Source organism: Peromyscus californicus, unplaced genomic scaffold (assembly GCF_007827085.1).
Source record: "Peromyscus californicus insignis strain IS unplaced genomic scaffold, ASM782708v3 Scaffold_13__1_contigs__length_99412109, whole genome shotgun sequence".
Classification (NCBI taxonomy): domain Eukaryota; kingdom Metazoa; phylum Chordata; class Mammalia; order Rodentia; family Cricetidae; genus Peromyscus; species Peromyscus californicus.
This window is the reverse complement of record NW_026294424.1, coordinates 35662740-35689029: the sequence shown is the minus strand read 5'-3', so window position 1 is coordinate 35689029 and position 26290 is coordinate 35662740. Positions and strand designations below refer to the sequence as shown.

At 38.5% G+C, this 26290-nt stretch overlaps 1 long non-coding RNA gene across 1 annotated transcript in view; it reads right to left on the bottom strand.

Moving 5' to 3' along the window:
* Positions 1 to 181: 181 nt before the first annotated feature.
* Positions 182 to 26290, bottom strand: part of LOC128108865 (uncharacterized) — a 194028-nt gene continuing 167919 nt past the window's right edge. The window contains exon 4 of the long non-coding RNA XR_008217609.1: positions 182 to 266. This is a non-coding gene — a long non-coding RNA (uncharacterized LOC128108865). The remainder of the gene's footprint in view (positions 267 to 26290) is intronic.

The following is a 26290-nucleotide window of genomic DNA, read 5'->3' as shown; positions in this document are numbered from 1 at the left end:
GTGAGGTGGGCATGAGTCTCCTACATAAGGAGATTTTTTTTGAGGGTTAGATAGGAGAGCATAGGATATATGCTTTAAAGATCTTGAGGGAGCTACATGCCTTTAATATATACTTATTAGCTTTTCTTCCACTAATCATTCCTTCCTCTGACAATTAAAATTTGGGGGAAAGTTCTTACCTTTTTTAATGATTTTGTAAATGCAGTTAATAAGTGCTACATAATCAAAAGCAGGAAAACAGGACATCGCCACCAAATGCACGAGTCCTAAAAGAGAAAGGCCAAGAATTTTAGGGTTTCGTAGTCACCTCAATACCACAAAACACTTTACATGCAGCTGATAAATTATGAGAAAACATCTCAACCTGAAGCAAAATGCTTTGTGTAACCCATTTGCCACTCACACTTTGGTAGACAATGATAAAATAGACAAGGCGAAAAGGCATGTGACCCCAAAGGCTCAAGACAAACAAGAGCACTGGCAGCCCCAGTCTACGCAGCCTTTTCAAACACTGTTTCATTTCTGGCTCCCAGAGAGCCCAGCTGAAAACAGGAGATGCGGCAACGCTGATTGTGTTGACTTTGAACTGAGTGTGTGACTGCTCAGAGGTTACAGTCCCCAGGAGCCCTTTGCTTCTGTGCTTCAACCCCCACTCCCCTCCCACACACACACATTCAGAACTGCTTGCTCTCACTTGGTTCTGCTTAGTGCCAGCATTATGTGAACACAAAGGCAGAAGTGGGGCATTGGGATGAACCTGCCAGCCTCAATTTCATTTTCTCTCACAGGGGCCACAACAGCTATTGAAAAAAAAAAAAAAAACTTCAACCATTCTTTAACAGGCCACAGAGGAAAGCTATTTTCTAAGGAGTGTATTGTTTCACTTACACTGAATTTTGTTTTTGTTTTCAGATGGGAGATGTGCTTTGGGGGCTGCTTTGGGGGAAAATGGCTCAGAACCAGAACCTGTCATTAGGTGGAAGTGCTCCTTGGCAAAAGCAGTAATTTTACACCATAGCCTGCATTTACCACCCAATCAACTTATTGCAGAAGAGGTTTTTATCCTTTACTTTTGACTGGATCCTTGTGCCTGATAGTGAGAGAAGTTCCTGCCTGAGCCCAGCTGTCACCCCAGCCACAAGGGGAGTAGCATTATATTTTGCATTTCCTGGATTATGGCTAAGGTTGTTGAAGTATTTGCATGAAGTCAATGGGAAAGGACAGTCTAAGTTTCAACGACCCAGTTTCTCAGGTAGAACACAGCTGTGACCTAGTGTATGATGGGACAGTTAATACAGAAAGTCATCAAGCTCACTCTGGTGTCCACGTGTTAAGACTAAGAGAATTTGGTTGTTTTGCATGATGACACAGAAAGAATTGGGGCAGCCTACAAGTGTTCCAGGAAAGTGGAATAAGGTCTCAGAAACAGAGATCTTAGAATTTAAAAAGAAAGAAAATCAAAACAAACAAATAAGAGACAAATAAGACAAAAGTAAAAAAGGCGAAAGTAAACAAAATGAAACAAAAAGCTCACCAAAAAACAAAACAACAACAGTAAAAATGGAATTTATTTTGTGTTGGTCAGCTACTACTTTGTAACTATGAATGTTTGCCTGTGGTATATACACATGCCGGTGTAGTATGCTTGAAAGTCAGAAAAAGGCTTTGGATCCCCAGGACCGGAGTTACAGATGGTAGTGGGCCACCTTGTGGGTTGCTGGGTACTGGATTTGGCTCTTCTGCAAAATCTGCAAGTGTTCTTGTCCACTAAACTGCTTCTCTAACCACAAGAGGTAAGAATTATTTGCGCATGAGAAGTGGCATCCCCAAGTGAGATGAGAGACATTAAAATATACTGTAGTCAAGAACCAGACCTAGGGACAGTTCTTTGAAAAGATCTCCTTGATATTTCATCATTAACCATTTGGTTTTAGCTTTCGTGAGTACCTGCTTGGCACAGATGCTCCAATTAACTTACATTCTGCTTAGACAAATGGCCTGTCATAGGACTATTTTATGCAAATCAAAAGAATTCTGTTTGATGGTTTGAAAAAAAGCAAACTGCAAGAAGCTAGGTGATAGAATATGAAGAACAGAGCATTTGAGTTTGTAAAAGAAAAGGGGATTAAAAGAAGCAAACATCCTTGAATGAATTCTGGAAAAGTTTGGGAAATTATGAGGAACATTTGGTGGCAGATTAGTATCTGAACCAGCTGATTAATAGTTAAATGTTATCATTTGGTGCAGACCTAAATCTCAGATACTTGAAGCTGTTTCAAGAAACTAATGCTAGTATGGTTAACACAACAATCACACTTCAGTTTTCCTTGGCTTTTCCATGGGTGAGTCTCCAAAGGTGAAATATAAAACCTACATTATTTAAGGTAGTGTGTAAGATTTTGATCTCATCCTACTGTCCTTATTTTGTTATCCTAAAACTTTGTCTACAACACCTGACATTGAGATAAAAAATAAAGAGGAGGGGGGAGAGTATGAACTAAAAACTCTACAAAATTGACCTGGAAAATAAAACCAATTTCATAGGCAGTTACAGCATAGAAGGAAAAGAGCCAAAAAACCAGTTATGTAAAAAGATGGAAAATTTGGGGGGATGATGTAGTTCCCAGAACCCTCTTTCTAGTGAGAAATTAGTATTCTTAACAAAATGCTAAGTGATTTTTCTGCTGAACTCTAATAGGATTAAGCTGTATTCTGGGACCTCACTCCATTGACTGCCAGTTGGCTGTCAGTCAAGAATCCAGTGACCTTTAAGAGATTTTCTTTTCTTTCTGTATCTAACATGATTATCCACATTTAATAGATAATCTAACAAGGTTACTCACTCCTTCTCTCCCTTAAAAAATACCTACCAAGAGTCAATCTTTGAATTTTCCCATTAAGGGGCTTTATTAAAATCTCTCAAGCAAGACTGTAATAAAACTTCAGCCCTTGAGTATAACTACATGGTCTGATTTATTTTTTATTCAATAAATGTATACAGGAGCCTACTGTGGATGTCTCAAAACAACAAAATACAAAGCTAGAGACCAGATGCTGCTAGTAGGCAGAAGTGCAAAATATACATGTGAAAGACATAGATAGCACTGGGGAGGAGGAGGAGCATTACTTAGAATTCACTGGTTACAGTATCATACTTTGACAATGCCTGATAAGGAAAACCCTGGGTATGTGGGGTTATCTAGCATTTGATATGGTACTAGTATAAATTGAGATGTGGTATCATATACATTTGTTTGGGAGACTGTTAAAGGTAGAATTTACAGTATCAATAAAGATTATATGTTGAAATCAAAAGCTTTGAAAGTAAAAGAGTGTATAAACTATATTATATTGCAAAATGAAATTTACTTTAAAAGAATAATGATGTTCCAAGAAAAGAGAGCAATTACATATTTATGTTTCAGTGGATATTCAAAGAGTTCTAGATGATGTTTGTGTCCTCTGGGACCCTGTTTTATATGTTGCTTGGCTGGCTTCCTCTCAGTTCTAAGAACAATATGTTACAAAAATCATGCAAAACTGTTCCCCAACTTGGTAAGGGATGATGGTAGATGATATCTTTAATTTGATAGCAAACTAAGAAGATACATTTCTAAAACTGAAGCACTGAAGTAATGTGGTGATGTATTGGTTCAAGCAATGTCATTTAATTTCCAATGCGTACAGAACATTCTGTTATATTCTGCACGATGGTGACAAAAATCACCTGTGTGCTTTGCTCCTCTAACTACAGAGCTATGAGTGACACGTTTCACATTTTTAAATACAAACACATAACACACCAAAGAATCATGCTATAGGTAAATCCCTAATAACCACTGATAATTTACCAGGGGCCCTAGACAGTTTAGAGAGTTTTTAAGTGAGCTGTTTTTGTGGCCTATAACATGTACTTGGAAGATGAGCATATAATTTTTTGACTTAAGGATCTCTTCTGCAGTGGCTGGCACTCACTGGTACACGAGATAAATGTGGTTTTAAAGAGGGAACCTGAACAGCACCCCTCAATTTCCCCTCAGATTTAGCTTGTCCGAGGTATCCATCTATAGTCATTGGTGGAGGTTGGGACTACTTGATTTAAGCATGAAGAGCCCTCCCTTGTGTGGCCTCTAATAAAGCTACAAGAAGGTCATTACAGTGAGTTAATACACTCAGATATTTTATACATTAGCACTAGTAATACAGTGAAATGGCTCCATGGTAAAGGCACTTTCTATGCAGCCTCACAACCCGAGTTCAATCCCCAGGGTCCACACCTTGGAAGAAGAGAAATAACTCTCACAAGTTGTCCTCTATCCTCCTCACAGAACACTCACAAAAGCAAAAGTAAACAAGATGAATATATGTTTTTAAAGTTTTTATGTGTGTGTGTGTGTGCATGCGTGTGTGTGTGTGTGTGTGTGTGTGTGTGTGTGTGTGTGTGTGTATGTCCCACATGTACAGGTGACTATGGAGCCCAGAAAAGAAATTCAAACATCCTGTAGGTGAATTACAGGAATTTATGAGCTGTAAGACATGGGTGCTTGGGAAATGCACTTGGGTCTTTTGGAAGAACAGCAAATACGCCAAAAGCACTATGTAATATATCGTAACCACATTTTTTTCCCTCTGCAACTCTAATTTTCCTCAAGTTAAGTGGTGTTGACTGGTGCTCTTGCACCCAACCATGTGGAAGATAAAGTAGACTCATTAAGTTTGATCATATCTGGTAATATCTATGAAATTTATGAACATTTCTGAGATTAGTTATTCCTGGTCATCCCAGCAGCAAATTTTGTGAGCTTTAAAGACACAGAATAGTAGACCTGGTGCCTGATCGTATAACATATGCTATTAAGTCTTGAACCAACAGAGGAAAACAAAGTTTGAAATATCAGATACCAGCATCTAATGTCTGTAACACCAGTTTAGTCTTTGGTTATTTTATGCTGCATGTGGAAAATTATCAATTCTCATAAAAACCTACTCAAAACAGAAGTATGTTCTCTTAGGAATATATCTCAGGTGGTAATGGTCATGGGGAAGCGGTAGTTTAAAAGGAGCCTCTCAGAGGCTGTCGTGCATGTCTTGTGGAATTGGAACACAACAATGCCTATCAGTTTTTTGTCTCAATAATGTCTAGATACAAAAGGAAGACTAGAAACTGCTTCTCCCAATAACAGAGTAAAGTACAAGATACACTTTCTCCATGTGTTTCCTAGCAAAGAGAAGACTCCATAAACAAGCATCACTCAATCCAAGAAAACCATAGTTGAGATCAAAGAAAGAGTCTCTGTATACTCAGAGATGAAGAACTATCCAGGAAGTCTCACATCATAGGCTTTCTGATCCTAAGTAGCAACACAGCCACCCACTTTCCTACAGTGTCCTCTCATCTAGAAGCTATCAGAAATAGTGCTAAGTAGTTGTCTTGGTTAATGTTCTATTGCTGTGAAGAAATACCATAACTAAGGCAACTTATGAAAGAAGGCATTTTTAAGAGGCTTGCTTACAGTATCACAAGGTTAGTCCATCATTATCATGGCAATGAGCATGGTGGCACACAGGCAGGCATGGTGCTGGATAAGAAACTGAGAGCTTTACATCCTGTTCCACAGGCAGAGAAAGAGAAATAGAAAGGGAGGGGCACTAGCAAGGGCTTTTGAAACCTCAAAGTCCAGCCCCAGAGATACATGTCCTCTAACAAGGACATATCTGTTCCAACAAGGTCATACCTCCCAATCATTCCAAGTAGTATATCAACTGAAAACCAAGTGTTCAAACTTGGGGGTCTTTCTCATTCAAACCACCACAGTTATAAAAGAGAAAAATAGCCGGACGGTGGTGGCGCATGCCTTTAATCCCAGCACTCGGGAGGCGGAGCCAGGCGGATCTCTGTGAGTTCGAGGCCAGCCTGGGCTACCAAGTGAGTTCCAGGACAGGCGCAAAGCTACACAGAGAAACCCTGTCTCGAAAAACCAAAAAAAAAAAGGGAGAAAAATAGAAGCCTACATCAGATCCTGGCCTATAAATGGACTGAGAGTCTGAAAAATTAGCCCACCTGCAATCCTACAAATGCTAAATCAGAATGGAGTTTTAAAGGAAAGAAAAAGGACGAAAAGATTGCCTATTATCTAATAATATTTAGTGCTTGTGAAATCATCCTAAAATTTCAAACACAAGTTAAAAAAATAAGTCCCTACAATTCAGCAAAGAAAGAATGACTAGCTTACATTTCTACATTTCTATTTAAAAATTTTTGAGAATTTTTTACATGTATACTCTATTCACATCATTTCCACTCCCTGTCTCCCCCCACGAACTTCTCCAATCTCCCCAAATCTCTCATTTTGAGGTCCCAATATGACCTCTTTTTCTTCAATTATTATTGTGACACATATATGTGCTACATATGTATGCATAAACATGACCTGTTTAGTTCATTTTAGTATTGTTCATATGTGTATATGTTTAGGGATAACTACTTAGGAATAAATAACCTTTCACAGGCTCATCACTGAAGAACACTGATTTTTCTTCTCTCAGAAACCATTAATTGCTTTTAGCTCTACATGGTTTTGGGGGCACTTTTGAGATTCCCCCATCTACACTGTTATGTCAACTGCTGTTGTCATCGTACCAAATCCCTTGTAGGTAACCATGAGATATAATGGGTGCAGTTCCCTGTCATATATAGAAGACAATGTCTAAAGAGAAATGTTCCAGTCCTTTGGTACATTCTGTTCTTCTGCTTCATTTTCCATGATGAGCCTTAGAGGTTGTATTCTAGATGTAACAATTTGTGCATTTCACAGTCTGTTTTTCTCTTCATTTTTACCAATAATGAGCTGTGGATTTCCATAATAATCTCCATTTAGTATATAGACTAAGAGATTCTTTGATGAAGGATGAGAGCTAAATCTATCATAAACATAAGTTTTCAGAATGGCATTAGAAATTATATTGGTTTAGAAATGTGTCAGAAGTATGTACTCTTCAACAATCTAATGAAAATTGTAAAGTCTTTGCACCGAAGTGGCCAGCCTCTAAAGAATTCTTCAGTGTTGCAATAATGACACTTGCATCTTGGCAGTAATCAACAGCTGTTTAATTGAACTTAATGTCCATTCAGTAGAAGGGGATTCATGCCTGGTATTGTAAACCTAGCCAACTCTCCAAGGCTGATGATGTCAACTCTACTTTTCTAGCTCAGTTTTTAGAATTTTTTTTTCCAGACAGGGTTTCTCTGTGCAGTTTTGCGCCTTTCCTAAAACTCACTTTGTAGCCTAGGCTGACCTCAAACTCACAGAGATCCACCTGTCTCTGCCTCCCAAGTGCTGGGATTAAAGGCATGAGCCACCACCGCCCTGCCCAGTTTTTAGAATTAACCCAGTTTCTCATATGGCAGGTGTAAAAAATATTTGGTTACACATGCTTCTTTTCTACCCATCGGGTTCACTCCTTCAATTTTGTTTTGTTGTTGTTTTTGTACTTTAAAAAACAATACTACTGTCACATATACGCTTATCATGTAGCACATTTTAATAAGTGAATAACTGCTTCTGTTGTGCACATGATCTATGTGAAAAATATTAAAATGAAGAACAAAAGCACTCCTTGACCCTAGAAAACATTCAGTGTACGCACTTAGCAGATTAAAGTTTTTCAGACAATCACAAGCTCCAGGGAAGTGCCAACTCCAGAGTTTCAGAGATGTACCAATGTGATTTGTCTTGTATGTTCAACACTTCTGAGTGGGTATCTAAAAACCTTGCTAATGAATAAGGTCTTATTACATCATCAAAACTAATGAGAAATTTCAACATTTGGCTGAATCATGAGAAAAATTTTCGAAGTTATTGGGCATATTGATCTCCCAGCAGGTCATTAGCCATCTAAAGCAAACTCCACCACGGGAGCTGGAAACACAGGAAATTTGCAGCTCAGATGGAAAGCTCACCCATCAGGGGTCTTATTTATCTCTCCCAGTCCACACCCGGCACCATCCCAGCTTCTGGATCTACATCCCTGCTGCTTCTTTCTTGGTCCTTTCTATTTTCCTAGAAGGCCTCCTAGTGCTCCCTGCGTCAGGAAGCTAGCAGGATATCCAACAGAGGTTTAAGAATGCATGCAACTTTATGGCCCATTTACTTAAAACCATATTTGACTAAAAGAAAATTGGAGCAGAGGAGCCTCTCTCTCTCTCTCTCTCTCTCTCTCTCTCTCTCTCTCTCTCTCTCTCTCTCTCTCTCTCTCTCTCTTCTCTTTCCCTCTCCTCCCTCCCCTCTCTCTTCTTAAATAAATCTTTATCTAGCTCATCCCCCACCCCCCGCATGAATATATTTCTTTTCTTTCAAAATACAACTGAAATCATTCCACCCATGCAAAATCATACTCAGCCACCCTGTCATAGATGCATATTAACTTCTTCTAATCACATAATATAGGCAATCTCTTTTAATGTATCGGGAAATATAAAAATATATAGCAAACCTTGGGCAATAATTGAGGCCAGTTGTCATCTTGAAAGCTGAACATCACTCAAAATGATTTAATAATTTTCTGTTTACAATAATAACTAGTAAGGATAAAATCTCCTAATAATAATAGTTAAGAAGTGCATAGAGGATAGGTTTGTGTCAATTTTTATTCATTTTTAACAAAGAAATTTAACATTCTCACCTACAAGACTTACCTGTTCAACACATAAGCCACAGCAACATCTGTAAGTACCACATAAGTGAGGAAAAATGTACCCCAAAACATCAGTCTACAAGACAGCAAATCAACACAGAGTCCCAACCCAGTGCAACTGAGCTGTATTGGAGGCACTCATTATTTGCTTGAAATCTCAGCAGCAGATAACTTTCCAAAAATAATGGTTCTCCTGAGCTGAAATGTGCATCTCAAAAGTTCATATGTGTAAAATCTATCTTAGTATTCCAGAAAGATTTGAGGAAAAGGAACTTTTAAGAAGTAATTAAGTTAAAATGAAGTCTTCTAAGTGAGTCTAATTCCATTATAAGTTGTATCATTAATGTTTGCAATCATTATATGTGTATTCATGTATGCAAATAATATGTATCATTATTCACATATTTACCAAGTAAAGATCTTGGAAGATGGCCATACACAAGACAAGGGGACTTTAAACTAACCATCTGTATGGATAGTTTGACTAGGATTATAGTCTCTAAAACTGATAGGAAGTAAATGTATATTACTTGAGCTTCTCAGTCCCTGATAGCTTGTGACAGCTCCTACTACAAACTACAAAGAGGGCAAGGGTCTGTGATGGTAATTTAGAAATTTCACTCTGAGATTATAAAGTGAGCAGAGTAGATGGAAAGCCAGTGACCCTAGAAGATAGACACATGGACATTTCCAGATGTATGTTGCTGGAGAGCGGAGCAAAAAAGCAGTATGCTAATTGGTATAGATTTCATCTTATTAGACAGTGAGTTGTTGGTTAACAAGAGAAATAGTTCTTCGCTGTGGACTACACATTAGCAGAATTGTTTCACCTTCTTTACTTCCCTCGGGCATTTTAATTATTCTATGATTTGTGACTTATTGCCATTCTCACCTGCAATGAAGAAAGCCACATGCCAAATGGGGGAATAAAGCCACCTTTGCAACAGGGCATTAATTAATTGGCAGGGAGTCTGAAAGGGTGTTAGAGTGGATTGATCACAACAGATGGAGACAAGTCGCTTGTAGAGGGGAACATCTGGAGTTGTCTATGCTTCTTCTCCATGCTTGCAAATTCAAAGCAGAATTAATACAACCTATTATCAGAAGCAATCAGCAACCACATGAGTGAAGCATTTTATTCTATGTAGGAATGCAGTCATTAATTAAAAGGAGTCAGGTTCTTAACTCTATGATTTGGATGACTGGATGGGTTACTAGAGCTCAGCTGTGATGAAAAGTATTTGCAACATACTGTTGATTTTGTTTCATTTTGGAAAGCAAGTTTTGTTTACCATGAGGAAGATATCTAAGTCAAACCACATTAAACCACAAAGATTTAAATAATGATAGCTCTGTGGATTACAGAAGCATACTGCTTTGGTTCAGATCCTATGACCATTACATTATGGTTACATAATCTACGGAATGTCAAAGGCATCGCTCTGCCTCTGATTACTATTACTAAAATAATTGAGGAAATAATGACCACAGCTACAAACATTATGGCTTCGCCATACATTACAATGTATTTTAAAGCTATTCTATCATTTAATCCTCAGAATAGCCTTATTATCATGAAATTGAGGCAGAAATTAGCATAGTTCAAGTCACTGAGGTACCAGGTTATAAAACTGAAAACAAACCCAGGCAACTTTTCCTGCATCTGTGCTTTCCTGATACTCTGATAGCTCAATGTAGCTTGTTTTCCTATTATTGTTCTTATCAATTATTTTTCATGAACATAAAATCATGTATGTACATGTATTGTACATACATGTCATGTACAACTGGTCAACGTAAATCTCATCTTTTAATGCTGGTCTACCTCATTCTGAGTCTTAAGCAGGTTGTTTCTTGAACCCTGAACTAAAACTTTGCTCTCATCTTTCTTGCCAAGATGCTGATTGGCATGGTCTCCTCTCAATCCTTCAGTTCCCTCCAGAATTAAAACCAGCTATTGATGTGCATCTAAATTCTGGTATCTGACCAGAGTTACTCTTGCTCAGAACTTTGTTTTCAATATCTCCACATTCATTTTATCTACTCACCAATGCTTCTTCAAATAAGTTCAGGCCACTCTTTATATTGCAACTACATCTTCCCCATTGACGCATTAGGGTACTCTCAGAACATATATCTTCCTTTCTTCCAGATAACTTAATGAAGCTTAAGGATTTATAAATGGAAGGAGAATATATGATTGACAAAGTGGGCTAAGAACAGGAAGCACTTATTTTGAACTCCTGATGTTAGTGTGTATGAACTGTGTGACTTCAGATGATGCGGCAGACTTATTTTGGACTTAGATAAATCATCTTTACCATGCAGGTGGCATTAGTCTTCTCCTTAGAGAGTTGTCTTAAATATTAAGAATGAACACATGTGCAGATCTCATCACAGGTAGCAGTATATGATAATATTACTTTGTCATTATGTGCAGATCTCATCACAGGTAGCAGTATATGATAATATTACTTTGTCATTATGTTACTTTATCATTATATATATGTATATATATATATGTTATTATTATTTTGACTTTAATTTTCTTTAAGTCATTATAACCTACAGTACAAAACATATTAGATACCCTAGTGAAGAGTCAACAAAGAACACATGATCAGATTTTCTTCTCTAAATTTCCAAAGGATTGTCATGACTTTTATTTTGTGGGGGATTGCACATACTACAGCTTTTTGTGGAAGTTGGAGAACAACTTGTGGGACTTAGTCCTCTCCTTCCAAAATGTGGATCCTGATGTCTGAACTCAGGTCACCTGGCAAGTTCCTTTCTCTGATGAGGCATCTCATGAGACCATCTTCTACTCAAGAAAAGCAGATACTTGTGTAACCTGAGTGCCTTCAAAGCACACATAGTCACTGATACATTTGCAAAGCATTTTTCTTTGTTGCTGAATGCTTTTGAAGCATCTGAGGATTAACAATTGAGTTACTAAAGTAAAATTCCTAAGGCAGCTAGCTCATAATGAAAAGTTCCATTAAGTTTAGTATTTCAGAGATTCTAAATTCAAAGCTGGTTGGCCTCTGTGGTTTGACATTCAGTGAAAATGGTGGATGATGTCTTATCAAGGCATAATGATATGTAGAAGAAAACTGATGTAGAATGTGGGAATAAAAAAGAAAACACCACATAAAACCCCGTGAGAACTCAAAAGGAACTTGTGTAACTGCTAGATAGCATGTGCAACTTTCCCTCAAGGAGCACACCTCCAGTTTCCTGTTGTGGGAGGGACTTTCTGTATGCTGTGGATATGCATTGCTACCATTGGTTAATAAAGAAGCTGCTTTGCCTATGAAAAGACAGAAGACAGCCAGGTGGGAAATCCAAGAGAAGTACAGGAAGAAAAAAGGCAGGGTCAGAGGAGACCCTGCGAGCCACAGCCTGAGAAGCAAGATGTAATGGAACTCAGGTAAAGACACAAGACACTTGGCAATACATAGATTAATAGAAATGGGTTAATTTAAGATGAAAGAACTAGCTTGCAAGAATCCTGAGCCATAGACCAAACAGTTTGCAATTAATATTAAGCCTCTGACTGGTTATTCAGGTACCAGTGGGCAGGAAAGATTCATACAGCTACATTTGGCACACAGACGTTTGGCAGGAATTTTCACATAAAACCTGAGAACTTAAAAAAGAAGTTCTATCAGTTGCTGGAGAAAGGTTCTATGATGACAGTTAGGGTATTCACTGATCTGATTACTGGGGTAACCCAGTTTGGGTACCCTCACCAGGCCGAGCTCCAGGAGTCCAGACAAAGAGAGAGAAGAGGGATTTTATGAACAAGGGGATCAAGAGCATGATGGGGAAACCAACAGAGAAAACCAAACCAAACTAGTGGGAACCGATGAAATTTAGACTGACACCTGTGGAGCCTCCATGGAACTGGAGTAGGCCCTCTGCATAAGTGAGACAGTTATGTAGCTTGATCTGCTTAAGGGGTGCCCTGGAAGTAGTATCAGGATCCATCACTGGTGCATGAACAGGCTTTTTGGAGCCCATTATCTATGGTGGGACACCTTGCACAGCCTTGAAGCAGGGGGAGGGGCTTGGATCTGCCTCTACTGATGTACCAGGCTCTGCTGATTCCTCATAGGAGGACTTACCTTCTTGTAGGAGGGATTGGGGGGTGTGGGTTGACAGGGAAGGCTGGAGGGGCAGAAGGAGGGAAGAGAGGGGGATCTGTGATTGGTATGTAAAATGAATAAAAAATTTCTTAAAATTTTTTTTTAAAAGGTTCGAAAACAGAGCCAAGAACAGCTTTAGTTCATGTTGCTCATTATGAGCTGCAGTACAGAGATGAGTTCCCGGGCTATGGCGAGCTTCACCAGCAACATGATAGACTCCCGTGGTCTCTTACAGGCCATGATACAAAGAGGCTTCTCCCAGTAGCTTCTTGCAGGCTTGAGAGCACAGCTGTGGGCTTAAAATCACAGTTCCATGCTACTTAATACTACTTCCCAGAATTGGGGAGGTAAGCATGACTTATTGGTACCGGCACCATATTGAAAACATGAGCAGGGCAGAGCCAACAGCCAAAGTTGCACTTTTATCCTGGCCACTCAGCTTAGTTTAAAAAATATTCTGGTCAGAAAAGGATTAAAGATACACAATACAGCAGATTCAGATGGAAAAAAAAAAAAAAACCTCTAAACAGGTTACAGTGTGTTTAAAAATACATGTAGGCTTGAGAGAGAAAAGAAAAAGGGTAGAAAAAGTCCTCAAAAAAGGAATAGAGTAATTTTAAAAAGCCACATAAAGATGGAAAATACACAGAAAGTCTGGATACTGTACATTATTATGTTGTCTTTGGGATTTTTTTTTTTTAACTGCAGAGAGACATTTGATTATAAGGGCTGCTAAGTTAAACAAACATATATATTTTTTTAAATTTTTTTTTATTTTGCAATACAATTCAGTTCTACATATCAGCCACAGATTCCCTTGTTCTCCCCCCTACGGCCCCCCTCACCTTCCCCCAAGCCCACCCCCATTCCCACCTCCTCCAGGGCAAAGCCTCTCCCGCAGACTGAGATCAACCTAGTAGACTCAGTCCAGGTAGGTCCAGTCCCCTCCTCCCAGGCCGAGCCAAGCAATCCTGCATAGGCCCCAGGTTTCAAACAGCCAACTCATGCAATGAGCACAGGACCTGGTCCCACTGCCTGGATGCCTCCCAAACAGATAACCCCCCCCCCCCCACCATAGACTGCTGGCAATGGTTGAGATACAGACCGAACTGACCTACTCTGGTGATGGGATGACCAAACACCCTAATTGTTGTGCTAGAAACTCCATCCAACTACTGAGGTATCTGATGCAGAGATCCATGGCTAGGCCCCAGGTGGATCTCTGGGAGTCCAATTAGTGAGAATGAGGAGGGTTTATATGAGCGAGAATTGTTGAGACCAAGGTTGGATAAAGCACAGGGGCAAATAGCCAAACAAATGGAAACACATGAACTATGAACCAATGGCTGAGGGGTTCCCAACTGGATCAGGTCTCTGAATGGGTGAGACAGCTGATTGGCTTGATCTGTTTGGGAGGCATCCAACATATAGATTTTAAATGTATCTTGACTTCAAAATTTGTGTCTGTGGATATGTTGCTTTGGAAAAGAGGTTCTTCTTTTGTTTCCACAGATGATGAGAAGTTGTGAATTCCTTCCAGGTTAATATGGTCCATCAAGGAAGACCCTCTGAGAAGTCTCCAATGGGAGTTATGGCCCAGATGATCCAACATCCAGAACAGCTTCAAGACAGCTGGCTGAGATTATGCATCCTCACAGACTACTCCATTCAGGACTTGACCATAATCCTAAATTTTCTCAGAATTCCTATAAGATTGCCAGCACTCCCAATCATCAGAAAATAGTATAGAAAGCTATGCCTACATCCCCCAAATATTGTTTATGAATGTTTTTTTTTGTTTAAAAGGGGTTCATTATAAATGGAATCTCTTTCTAAAGAAAAAGGGGGATATAATATAGAAATGATAAAATGATAGTTATTGAATCTACTATAATCAAAAAAACCTGTTTATCTCAAAGTACTTTACACTGGTATGGATTTTGGTTTATTAATACAAATTTAAGGTCAATTTTGTTATACTGTATGTACAATGTACATTTCTACTCTTCTTTAGGGTATTATGTTTATGCAGCTTATTTAAAAATGTAATTAAGAAATACAGATTAATAGTCATTTGTAGTATCAAACTTATAGTCATATTAGGTATGCTTCCAAGGTCAAACAGATGCATTTTAGATAGATAGGTCATCTTTAAACTCTTCAGAGAGCTACAGAATATAGCATTTAAGATGTTTAAATAACATAGATTCTTTTGTTTAAGACAATAAGACATGTCTGCTCCTGGCAACACCAATTACTTCAAAGAGGATGATGGGCATTGAAGAAACTCATTACAGAGCTTGATTATAATATGGAAAAGGCTAGCCATTTGGGCAAGAAACTGCTCTTGCCTGGACTGATTGATAAACTGGACATGCAGGATCCATAGAAAACTGACCATTGGACTTTGTCAAAACAAGGCAAGATCGTCCTTCAGGTTCCTGCTTCACAGAAGAAACATTCTGCAGGCCACAGAGAAAAGCAAGTGATGAACTTTGCCAAAAGATGAAGCATTACTTTAAATTTCCTGCTTCACCAAAAAATATACCAGGGATTCTAGTCCTGTAGGCTGAAGATAGATGCCCCAGTGCTACAAAGGAAATTTGAGTGACTGTCCAGGCAGCCAGATGTCTCTGTCATGTCTAGAATTATGTAAGTTGCTTGCAATGAACTTCCTGTTTACTCAGATAATATTATAGCCTTTTGGGGTCTTTGATGGAGTTGAAGACTAGACAGTTATAATTATAGTTTGCCTTAGTCATGATAAAAGATAAATTAAATATAAAACTTTAGACTCACAAAAATAGGATAGATGATAAAATATTTTCTTTAATTTTGTCTACTACAAATAGACTAGATATTGTAACTATAATTATTGCTTGATAACTGTTTTGTTATATGTAATTGTACTATGTTAAAATGAAAACCTTACATTTTGGTTAGACAGAAAAGGAGAAGTTCTGTGAAATGGTCTTTCTGTATGCTGTGAATATGTGTTGCTACCATTGGCTAATAATCTACCTTGGCATATGGTAAGACAGGTTATATATAGGCAGGAGGCAAAAGCAAAGATACAGGGAGAAAAAAGGTGGAGTCAGGAAGATGTCAGGGGCAAGATGCCAGCAGACCAGAAATGCCATGGCCACATGGCAATACATAGACTAATAGACATGGGTCAATTTAAGGTGAAAGAGCTAGCTAACAAGAAGCCTGAGCCATAGACCAAAGAGTTTGTAATTAGTATTAAGCCTCTGACTGATTATTTGGGTACTGGTAGGCAGGAAAGATTTATCCAGCTACAGTTTCCTAGGAACTTTCCATTGACATTCACTTCTCAAAAGTTATACCATCTCTCCAAAACATCATCCCTAAACCAGACCTTCAACACACAACCATTTGCAGCTATATCCGCTTCCCAATCACAGCAGTTTCTGTAATGTAGGGTGATCTCCAGAAAAATCAGTAAGAAGTGATTCAAAGTCCATGAGTTTGTCAGTCCAATCACTCATATGTACAAGCTTTATCCTCCAGCCATTACCAACAGGAATATTTGGGTCCTTCTTTGCTGAAAAGTTGATTTTATTTTACAGCTAGTTCATGGTCCAGGTCAGGGCAGAGAGAGATGTTGTTTCCTTAGCTCCTCTCAAACAAATATGATGTGTGAGTTATGGACCTTGAAAAATGAACAAGGTATAAAATTTTAGAGAATAAATTATTCATGGAATGACTTTGTTATTAGTGTGGTTTGAACAGATACCTGTCATCCTAACCTAAGCATAGGTCATGCTGATGTTATTTTTTTCTGTAATCTTGTTGAATTGCAGCCTGCATCATATAGCACAGCCGAGTTTTCAGTTGCAGTTAGTTTCACAAATGTGTGGCTTCTGGTATACTTATGATACAACTAAGAGTTCACAGTACAGATTATTACACATCTATGGCATTTTTCAAGAAAGATGCCTGACAAAATTTGCAGTTGTTTCTGGAATGCCACCCATGTATAGACTCCTGGCATCCAGGTTGCAGCATCCAAGATTTGGTCTGTACTGTGGTCCTGCAATCCACATTAGAAACCATCCCAGTAGAGAATGGCTTCAGAGAGTACATCAGAATTAGCCAACAGAGATGGAAATGTGACTGCATGAAGATAGCACTATGATAGATATTTTGGAATCTCTTGCACTTCTTATTATGTCATTTGTCACTTTCTTTGTTTGCTCCCTACTTGCATACGATCTTGCTGCCTTGATGTTCTGTCCTACCAAGGGCACAGAATTAGTGAAGTCAAGAATTGTGGACAAAGGAGCTTCAAGAAAACACAATTTTCCCTTCAGAGGGAGTAATAGACAGCTTATGGTAGAGCCAAATGTAAGTGGCCATGGCCCATGAACATAAGACTCAGGTTGCTCAAAATTTCATGTTCAACATGGTAGCAATTTTATGAAGTGTAATAGAACAAGGAAAGTCATAAGTCAACACTTCTCAAATACATTGATGGAATCATCAGTTAAGTTGGTTATTGTCCTCAGATGCTATCTAATGAATTTACCATCTTGGTTGATGCATAACAAAAGATTTTTACTTAATAGTCACAAGCTATTTATTTAATAATCACAAGGATGTTAGCACACATATAGAAGTGTGCACTAAATGTTTAATAACAGGGCTAAAACAGCCCAATAATATTTAACACTGGATTTACCACATTTCAGCCTTACCACATTGACTATCAGTCTTTGTAGTTGCAAATGCTTTCTGGGAAATATTCACAACAGAAATCTTGGAACTAGTAAACAAAACAAAGCCTTCCTTTTCACTTCTATCTCTTACCATGACATGTGATGGGAAGTCTGATCAGTGCACTGAGACTGAATTCCAATTAGAGTTTGAACCCAAAGCGCCATATCCAATCCTTAACACATGTTACTTGCTGAAGACCTGGACTCGAGGCAGACTGGGAAGTTGAGATACCTAATGCCATGTGTAAAAACAATGAATGCTCAACTTGCCCTGGCAGACAGTATTCACAGTGAATTGTAGTGATGCAATGAATAATGATAAAGTTAACCCTTCACAGTGATATTTTCCCAACTGACTTTAATTCCACCTTAGATACCAAAGTTTGGCAAACTGACAGATATACAGAATGGCCCCAGAGAGGCCAACTACAAGATAAGAATACTAAGTTTCTGCAAATAGTTGTGTCAGAAATAATAGCTTCTGAAATGGCTTCTTTAAAAAAAAATATGTGAATGTATATGTCCTTGTCTGTATGTGAATGTGAGTGCAGGTGCTCACAGAGAGCAAAAGATGATGTCTCATGGCCTGACCTCAGGTTGCAGGCATCAGTGAGCCACCCAATGTGGGTGCTGGGGACAGAACTTCTTTGCTCTTTATTGCTGAGCCATTTTTCCAGCCCAGACATAACTTTTTAAAGAGTGGTTATTGTTAGCATTCAGACCCACCCCTTGGGGACGTGATCAATATGCAGACAATACCTTGGCCCTCTGAGGGTCCTAACAACATTATGCGTTCATTGCTATGTGATCTATCTGCATATGTGCAACATCTTTTCATAAAAGGTGGGTACCCCACCCGCTTTCTCTCTTTCTCTATTCCCATGAAGTTCAGTCTTCACCTCCTCTCTCCCCCCTTCCAATCTCTTTTTCTCTTCTTCTCTTCTTCCTCTTCTCTCCTCAGCTCCCTCCTCTCCCTTCCTCCCACTAAAACTCTTGATGTGTGTGTGGTCTGCATGGTGTTATCTTCTCTCCACGGCTCCCACCTGCTGTGACCACAGTGCTCCATTTTAAATATACAACAGCTGTTATCTTGTGTTTTCCGGTTCTGTGACGTCAGTGCCAATGACATAACCATTTTGTCTTTCATGACTTCTTTGGATGGTTAAGCTGGTGAGAAACATCACACAAACAGTGTTGATCAACAATTCTAACATCATGGAGGAAGAAATAGATCATTTTTGAGAAAGAAGAGCCAATCTACAAAAGCTAAAAGGATAATATCTCCACCAACAAGTTGGTGGCCCTTCTTGCTGAGATGGAATGTACTTTAGATTTTCAATTTTTCCAACTTCGACTTTCAAGCATAAGAAAACTTGGGAATATGCTTGCATAGATATTTAGTATACTTGAATTTCAATTTAGAAAATAGTTCATCTTTTTTTAGTATTTTTCTAGTGATGTCATGGTGTTAAAAAAAATCTAAATTCAATCAACTGTCTCACCTATTCAGAGGGCCTGATCCAGTTGGGGGCCCCTCAGCCATTGGTTCATAGTTCATGTGTTTCCATTCTTTTGGCTATTTGTCCCTGTGCTTTATCCAACCTTGGTCTCAACAATTCTCGCTTATATAAACCCTCCTCTTTCTCGCCAATTGGACTCCTGGAGCTCCACCCAGGGCCTGGCTGTGGATCTCTGCATCCAGTTCCCTCAGCCATTGGATGGGGTTTCTAGCATGACAATTAGGGTGTTTGGCCATCCCATCACCAGAGTAGGTCAGTTCGGGCTGTCTCTCGACCATTGCCAGCAGTCTATTGTGGGAGCATCTTTGATTGGCTAGATCTGTTTGGGAGGCATCCAGGCAGTGGGACCAGGTCCTGTGCTCAGTGCATGAGTTGGCTGTTTGAAACCTGAGGCTTATGCAGGGACTCTTGGCTCAGCCTGGGAGGAGGGGACTGGACCTGCCTGGACTGAGTCTACTAGGTTGATCTCAATCCTCGGGGGAGTCTTTGCCCTGGAGGAGATGGGAATGGGGGGTGCGCTGGGGGGAAGGGGAGAGGGCGGGAGGGGGGAGAACAAGGGAATCCGTGGCTGATATGTAGAATTAAATTATATTGTAAAATTAAATTAAATTAAAAAATATAAAAAAAATCTAAATTCAAATATGGGCTATTTAACTTTGTTAGTCTGGGGAGTAATAGGCAGACACCTGGGAAGAGGAAATGGCTTGTTAAGTTTCTGCTCTGATGTGAGTGTAAGGAAAGCATGATGCTAAGAGAATATGATATGGATCAAGGGAAGAAAACAGGAGAGGATTACCTCTGTTTTCTTTTCAACTGATATCATTAGTAAAACACTCGCAACTTTTCTATTCTATAACTTATCACATCATGAACGAATCTTGCAGCTGATAGGCAGACAAGTCATAAGCTGTACACACTGAACTCAAAATCTTCTTATTTGGAGAAGTCTGAAATCCTTGTCTTTTTGCCTTACATCATACACTTTTCTCTTTCTGTCGACAGAGCCTTGGGTAGCTGTTGTGTGGGTGGAAAAGCATCTTACTAATCTCTTTAGATGTCTGAATTGTGAGTCAGGGCAAAAAGCAGGGAATGTACCTGCCAGGTAAATACAGTGTGTCCCTCAAATGTATGTTATCATCAACAAAGAAAGATTTCCTTGTATGTAGAGAAGCTGGTTTTGTTTTGACTTACTTCTTCAAATGCACATGGATAGAATTTCGAGGGAATTTTCCAGTCTTGCAGGGAAGAAGAAAAGGGTATAAAATGAGTTGTCTCACAATCTGAGACAAATGTACCTGATGTGTGTGGTAGTATAGGAGAGAACAGAGTCGAAGTAGCTGGTATTTGGGGGGTTGTGATCATTTAGAACATTCTGTCTATCTGGAAATAGTTCCAAGTCAGCATCAAATGTTCTTTGCACCAGGGTCAAATGAGACAAGGCTGGAAATAGGGATGAATTGGCTCACATTGTATGTAAGTCATCTCAAGCTTTCATTTTGTGGGAAATAAAATCTCAAGTGCATTGGTATTTCCTACCTATATGTATTTCCCTTTTGGTCAAGTCCTGGGGAAGTTTTTGCCAGTCACCAGGGGGTATTTCATGATATAATCTGCTGTGGAACCTATAAAAAATGTCCATTGTAAATACATGAGAATATATTAGCCCCCTTTATCAATCAACATCTTTTGGTGTTCCTCTAAATTGAAACGCTCTTGAAACAGCAACAATTTCCACCTTTGAACATACCAAACTTTGGGTGACAGAGCTCTCTCACAATGTCAACTAGTCTGGTTGCTACAGAGAAAAGCAGAGCTTTTATCTTCCTTAGAAGTAATTCTCCCAACTCAGGCAAGCATTCCAGTAAAAACAGCGTGTGTGTCGGAGTACTCAAGTGCCATCTCTGTGTAGTCGAATCAAAACAGGCTCACAGAATTTGGGATCTGGCCTAGTCTTATACATATATTAGCTATATACTTTACATATATATATATATATATATATATATATATATATATATATATATAGAGAGAGAGAGAGAGAGAGAGAGAGCAAGGCTGAATTCTGAAACTATATCACATGCCTGGGCCAAAGTTTGACTCTACCTCATTAACTCTCAGTCTAAATACAAGTAAAATAACGATTGCTTGATGCCTCAGTTTCCTCATCAGTATAATGGGAAATTATATTTCCTAAGTTTAAATCCAATATATGAGATAAATGTAATTTTCTTGAAAATTCCCAGCATAAGAAATATTGTCAGCTAAGTGTTTTGTTTTGAGTTTGTTTCATGATGATATAAAGCCCACATTCTTTGCTCTCCATTGAAAGCTCTTTGCATTAGCAGATCTGTATGTATGACAGTGTTTAAAGCTCAACTACCTCAGGGAACAATACCTTCTTTCTACATCATGAAGTCAGGACTGTACCTAATTCATTTTAGCATCAACCTTGGTGTAGTCATCCCCACTTAGCTGCACTTACATATTTGGTACTTTTAGTTGCCTATGATCAACTATCTTCTAAAAATATTAAGTAAGTTACACAAATAAACAGTTCCTTTGTTGTTAGGAGCTAATGTTCTAGCATATTGTCATAATTGCCCCATTGTCTTGTGAATTATGACATTTTATTGTGCTTCCTTTATAAATTAAATTTGATGCCTTTGTATGTGCATGACAAAGAGTCAGTGTGGGGTCTGGTACTATGCTCAGGCTCAGGCACTCACCAGCCTTGGAATACTTCTGCAGATAAGGGGATTACTATCTCTGTATGAATATGCATTAACTGAGTGGAATCACCCATTCTACCCCACAAAAGACTTGTCAGAGACTCCACCCTTGTCCTAAATGCCACAGTCCCAGATCTCTGAATTCACAAGCAACAACCTCTTCATGTTCCTCTCAACTCAGGTCCCAACAAATGTTTTCTCTCTGGGGATGGAGAGTATCTTGGTGAGTCTCACCTCACATGTCATAAAGCCTGATTTCTATCCTTAGCATGGCCCAAAATGTTACAAATTTTAAAATATGTGAATAAATATTACCTCCTAATGCTTAAACTACCATTGTTTAAAAGTTGTGAGAGAGAAGTAGAAGAAAATGAAAATTAAGAAAAAACAAAGACAAAATACCAAAACAATTTGTCTACACTTTTAAAAAGGAGTTAATGTATATTGCATTCTGATTTTTCTTTAATCCATGTAGAAGCAACAGAGTAAATAAGGAGGCCCACATTTTACCAAAAAGAAATAGTAAATGTAATGAGTTGAATGTATATTAAAAAATTAGTAACCTGTTCCAATTATTGCAAGCTTGCTCTTTTACTCACGGTATCCTGATATTAATGGAAATTAATCTTTATATTTTAATTTCATGGTTAGGATAATTCAGATGAAAGTGTTGCAAGCCCTTGGTATTAATAACCACTCATGAATATTTTGACAAAAATTCTGGGTTGTTTTTTTTTTTTTGCCCTGTAGTTAGAGTTGTGTTTCTACATTCAAGCTGCCCTTTAATTTCCTAAACTATTTTTTGGCTGGTAAAAAATTCAACCACAGAAAAAATGTTTAATAATTATAGTATTAATCCACATGAAAGTTTTGTGTTATTAATCTGAAATCTGGGCCTTTAGCCCATTTGCTCATAATTTAAATGTCTTTTTTATACAGAGAAAATATTCAGGGAGCTGAAGTCTGAGAAAACTAATTGTCCATAAGACTTCTCCAGAGGAAGAAGAGCCAGGCTTTATACCAATAGGGACCATAATATGTGCATCTACAACAGGAAGCTTTTCAGTATGTCAGTTCTAGTCAGCATGCATGTGAACATGGCCCTTGAATCATTCACACACATAGATCATATGAACGCTAGCTACTAATTCAAATACATGGCATGAAAATTTCATCTATCATGTCAATTCTATACTATCCTAACACCCCACTGGCCATGACCTTGGCAGAGGATTTTACACCTGATCATCTCATGCAGAGAATTTTCAAAATGAAAACAATGACAGAGTGAAACACATTCAGTTAATGATAGCTCCATGCCATGTGACTTTGGGACTAGTGACAATACCAGAGGTAGCTGGAAAGAGTTCCAGAGCTTCTAACATTTCAGAAATCCTTCCAATATGTATTTATTTTTTATAAAATTCCTCCTCTTTGCTTCCTGCAGTTGTAAATCACAGTATGCTTTACTTATAGGAAGGTCTATTTGTAAGACCAGAGAAGAAAGCTCACTGTTTCATGCCAGCCAGGGTTACATAGTGAGTTCACATCTCTAAAACGCAATTCATTGCATCAGAACTCTTTATTAATAAGTAGTGTGTTTCATTTGCTGCCAAGTTAAACAAGATACCTCACTTGAAATATTGAGAAGAAATCTGTGTTGAGTCTGGTTAACTTTTGTGGGTTCATGCTAATTTTATTATGGATGGATCCTAGTAATTCCTAGTGTGGATAAGTGACCCTGACCTAAGATTTTATGTAAAATGTCCACAGAGTCTGAGTACTCAACTTTGGAACTTGCATGCATCTCAAGCCAGTTAGTGTCTGTCTTCCCTGGAAATGTTCTATAGCAGTTCTACTAACGTGCAATGGCAATGCTTACAAAGGAATATCACTGGGCAAGGTGATCAAGAAACCAACATGAAGAACAAGGGAGACACAAGAGAGGATGGAAGCACAGCCAGGATTTCACTAGAATCTGCAGTTACCTCAGCTAGAGGTTAGATGTACCACATCGAGCTGAGTGATAGGAGCTCACAAACTCATGTGTGTTTCTCAAGCAGTGGCTTTCAGAACTCATGTAAATCATCCTAAAAGATGTACTAATGACATAAGATATAAAGTAAACGTCATGTGCACTGACTTGTGGCTCAGGCCACGGCACAAGAGGTGGCTCGAGTCCAGAGGTGGAGGACTCTGTTTGACAAAGTTCCAGCAACACTTCACCAAGAGATCTGGTGACCAGTGTGCTGGCTTTTGCTTTCATTTTTAGGAGCAATTGTTCACATAATGGGGAGTTTTCTATTTAGGCAGCCCTGGGGGAAATATATTCATGTTTGTGAAGGAAACTTTGAAGACAGGGGTCATGGACTGAATGCAGTCACAGAAGGAAGCATCTTCCTTGTGCCCCAAGGATTGTGGTATCAATAGGGTAGATTCTGAGAAACGCAGCTGTGGATACAAGATGTCACGAGTATATCCATTGCCCTATACTGGAGCCTAAATAGAGGAAATAAGAATAGTGTGAGTTGATGTAAAGGGAATGATATACCAGAACCTTCCTTTCTGGGAGTATATGAAAGGAACAGGTTCATACTACAAAAGTGAGGAATAGAAAAATGCTATAATCAGCCAGTTAAATGCTTATCATGAGATATTTTGTAAAGCTTGCATTTTAGAAACCTTCAAATAATTCTACCATGTTACTTGGTTAAGGTAAAAATATTTTCAGACTCTCTAACTTATTGTAACCACATGAACAGGGAACTTAGACACAGGCTGTAAAAATAGAAGGTCCTATGCTTTGCAGACCCTAAGAAATGTGTAACTTCCTAATTTGACAGATGCTGTCTGAAGATGTTATTTCAAATAAGACTGTGTTTTGTACTTTGCTTTTTCACCACGGATATTTAATGGGGAAGAGAAAAAGAGATCTGGGACTCTGATGCTTGCCAAATGACTTGTGTAGTCAATATGCTATATAAACAAAGAGTCTCTCTGATTAAAAGAGAGCTGAAGAACCCTCAGATGAGCATTCAACCCTTTACTCCCCTGCTGAATCCACATCTCCTCTTTGGGGCCTGAACTCCACTAAAGCTGGACTTTGGCAGACTTGTATGATATTTCAGATGAGAAATCTGAAGAAAGTGACACGTGTTTTACCCTACATCATTTAAATAGTTTACAAACCAATGACGTTTCACAATTAGGATGGAGGGGGATTTCTATTTCAACAGTGTCTATGAGTGTTATTAATAGTATTACTCTCCATATATCAAATGATTATATTATATAGATAGTGGTACATAGTATATCAGTGCACACACATTTACATATATACATATATATACTTTTACATATATGTTTGTTTATGTATGTTATATGTATATATATATATATATATACTCATATATGCAGACATATGTAATGACATAATACAATTGACATTTTTTGATGATAGCTCCACTACTCACTGAGTGGATATTCTGCACAGCTGAACACTTCCTCACAGAATGAGAACAGAATAAATACCTGAAGATCTTAAAATCATCTTGGTTTTTTTTTTTTGGTTTTTTGAGACAGGGTTTCTCTGTAGTTTTGCACCTTTCCTGGGACTCACTTGGTAGCCCAGACTGGTCTCAAACTCACAGAGATCCACATGCCTCTGCCTCCCAAGTGCTGAGATTAAAGTCGTGCACTACCACCACCTGGCTTAAAATCATCTTGACCTGAGAAAAGCAGGCTGATCTAAGGCATGGAAGCCTCAAGGACATTCTTCATAAAATCTATGCCCCTTTTCACTGGTTTAAATATTTTATTTTCCCTTCCTGTTTTGCATTTAGGATGAGCAATGGAAGTCAAGCTGAGTGCTTAAGCACATTGTTGAGAGTGCCATGTCACTCTAGGTAGAACATTTCTTTGGCAGGTGTCATTTCTGTTTCCCCCACGTGATGTGGCAGTCTTGATTCAGAACTGAATCCACTAGGACTTGTTCCCTTTCGTTTAAGCTGTTTGTGACTAGGGAGGCAGACAGGAGTTTTACATTAGTAAGTCTCTAATAGTGAGAACAAAATTCCTCAACTCTGGGCACTCAGCAGCATAAACAGAAGCACATAACAATGGAAGCAAACTTTGTGTAGACACCGAGAGGGAGAGGTTAGCATGACACCATAATTGCTATTTCTCTCCTGATTTAAGGGCAACACAGCTGACCTATCCATGTAAGGAAGAAATATGGAACTTGGAAAATCTTATTCCTTCATGTTCAAAAACAAAACAAATCAAACCAGGAATTTCAAGTAGAATATTAAAACCTTTAGATTGAATTTTAAAATGTTTAAACACTTGCGTTTTCTAAAAGCCAAGACAATTTGTTAACATAATAGAAAGCAGTATTTCAGAATAAAAATTAATACATTAAAAGTAACAATAAGACCTGTTTTATTATCTTTCTCCTAATT